Here is a 2285-nt window from a genome sequence, read left to right on the forward strand (position 1 = left end):
TTTTTGCGCCTTGTGACAAACATGTCGCACGTGCGCGATATATATTAATCCCGTTATATTATGTTTGACGTTTGCGATATGTTTAAGCTCGATGCTCATTGCTCGCGCGTCTTGGGGCGGCTTTGTGGCGCGAAGAGCGCGTTCTGAAAGGGGTGGAAAAAACTCGTGTTGCTGCGGTATGGAGGGAGGGGTGGAAACCGTGGAAAACTCGTCTCCGTGATTGAGCGGGAGAGTAAGTAGTATAGGACATTATCCATTGTTAGGGAACGGTTGTAATGGTAGTGAGAATGTAGAATCGTCTTTGGAGCGGACCTGGGAGTGGCAAGCATAAGGGACGAAGACGGGGAAACATGTCGGATGCGATCATACCAGCACTAAAGCACCGGATCCCATCAGAACTCCGAAGTTAAGCGTGCTTGGGCGAGAGTAGTACTAGGATGCGCCTCGTGTTGCATTCCTTTTATAATTATTTTTTGCGCCTTGTGACAAACATGTCACACGTGCGCGATATATATTAATCCCGTTATATTATGTTTGACGTTTGCGATATGTTTAAGCTCGATGCTCATTGCTCGCGCGTCTTGGGGCGGCTTTGTGGCGCGAAGAGCGCGTTCTGAAAGGGGTGGAAAAAACTCGTGTTGCCGCGGTATGGAGGGAGGGATGGAAACCGTGGAAAACTCGTCTCCGTGATTGAGCGGGAGAGTAAGTAGTATAGGACATTATCCATTGTTAGGGAACGGTTGTAATGGTAGTGAGAATGTAGAATCGTCTTTGGAGCGGACCTGGGAGTGGCAAGCATAAGGGACGAAGACGGGGAAACATGTCGGTTGCGATCATACCAGCACTAAAGCACCGGATCCCATCAAAACTCCGAAGTTAAGCGTGCTTGGGCGAGAGTAGTACTAGGATGGGTGACCTCCTGGGAAGTCCTCGTGTTGCATTCCTTTTATAATTATTTTTTGCGCCTTGTGACAAACATGTCGCACGTGCGCGATATATATTAATCCCGTTATATTATGTTTGACGTTTGCGATATGTTTAAGCTCGATGCTCATTGCTCGCGCGTCTTGGGGCGGCTTTGTGGCGCGAAGAGCGCGTTCTGAAAGGGGTGGAAAAAACTCGTGTTGCCGCGGTATGGAGGGAGGGGTGGAAACCGTGGAAAACTCGTCTCCGTGATTGAGCGGGAGAGTAAGTAGTATAGGACATTATCCATTGTTAGGGAACGGTTGTAATGGTAGTGAGAATGTAGAATCGTCTTTGGAGCGGACCTGGGAGTGGCAAGCATAAGGGACGAAGACGGGGAAACATGTCGGATGCGATCATACCAGCACTAAAGCACCGGATCCCATCAGAACTCCGAAGTTAAGCGTGCTTGGGCGAGAGTAGTACTAGGATGGGTGACCTCCTGGGAAGTCCTTGTGTTGCATTCCTTTTATAATTATTTTTTGCGCCTTGTGACAAACATGTCGCACGTGCGCGATATATATTAATCCCGTTATATTATGTTTGACGTTTGCGATATGTTTAAGCTCGATGCTCATTGCTCGCGCATCTTGGGGCGGCTTTGTGGCGCGAAGAGCGCGTTCTGAAAGGGGTGGAAAAAACTCGTGTTGCTGCGGTATGGAGGGAGGGGTGGAAACCGTGGAAACTCGTCTCCGTGATTGAGCGGGAGAGTAAGTAGTATAGGACATTATCCATTGTTAGGGAACGGTTGTAATGGTAGTGAGAATGTAGAATCGTCTTTGGAGCGGACCTGGGAGTGGCAAGCATAAGGGACGAAGACGGGGAAACATGTCGGATGCGATCATACCAGCCCTAAAGCACCGGATCCCATCAGAACTCCGAAGTTAAGCGTGCTTGGGCGAGAGTAGTACTAGGATGGGTGACCTCCTGGGAAGTCCTCGTGTTGCATTCCTTTTATAATTATTTTTTGTGCCTTGTGACAAACATGTCGCACGTGCGCGATATATATTAATCCCGTTATATTATGTTTGACGTTTGCGATATGTTTAAGCTCGATGCTCATTGCTCGCGCGTCTTGGGGCGGCTTTGTGGCGCGAAGAGCGCGTTCTGAAAGGGGTGGAAAAAACTCGTGTTGCTGCGGTATGGAGGGAGGGGTGGAAACCGTGGAAAACTCGTCTCCGTGATTGAGCGGGAGAGTAAGTAGTATAGGACATTATCCATTGTTAGGGAACGGTTGTAATGGTAGTGAGAATGTAGAATCGTCTTTGGAGCGGACCTGGGAGTGGCAAGCATAAGGGACGAAGACGGGGAAACATGTCGGA

At 49.1% G+C, this 2285-nt stretch overlaps 3 non-coding genes and 1 pseudogene across 3 annotated transcripts; all 4 read left to right on the forward strand.

Annotated features, from left to right (window-relative positions):
• Window positions 1-355: 355 nt before the first annotated feature.
• LOC123177257 (uncharacterized) lies at window positions 356-458 on the forward strand (annotated as a pseudogene).
• A 367-nt stretch (window positions 459-825) lies between these two features.
• LOC123177256 (5S ribosomal RNA) lies at window positions 826-944 on the forward strand. Its single transcript, XR_006488853.1, has one exon. It is a non-coding gene; the product is annotated as a 5S ribosomal RNA (ribosomal RNA).
• Window positions 945-1311: 367 nt separating this feature from the next.
• Window positions 1312-1430, forward strand: LOC123177254 (5S ribosomal RNA). Its single transcript, XR_006488851.1, has one exon. It is a non-coding gene; the product is annotated as a 5S ribosomal RNA (ribosomal RNA).
• A 366-nt stretch (window positions 1431-1796) lies between these two features.
• LOC123177255 (5S ribosomal RNA) lies at window positions 1797-1915 on the forward strand. The gene has a single exon (XR_006488852.1). It is a non-coding gene; the product is annotated as a 5S ribosomal RNA (ribosomal RNA).
• The last annotated feature ends 370 nt before the right edge of the window (window positions 1916-2285 follow it).

Source organism: Triticum aestivum, unplaced genomic scaffold, assembly GCF_018294505.1.
Source record: "Triticum aestivum cultivar Chinese Spring unplaced genomic scaffold, IWGSC CS RefSeq v2.1 scaffold63362, whole genome shotgun sequence".
In the NCBI taxonomy this organism is placed as follows: domain Eukaryota; kingdom Viridiplantae; phylum Streptophyta; class Magnoliopsida; order Poales; family Poaceae; genus Triticum; species Triticum aestivum.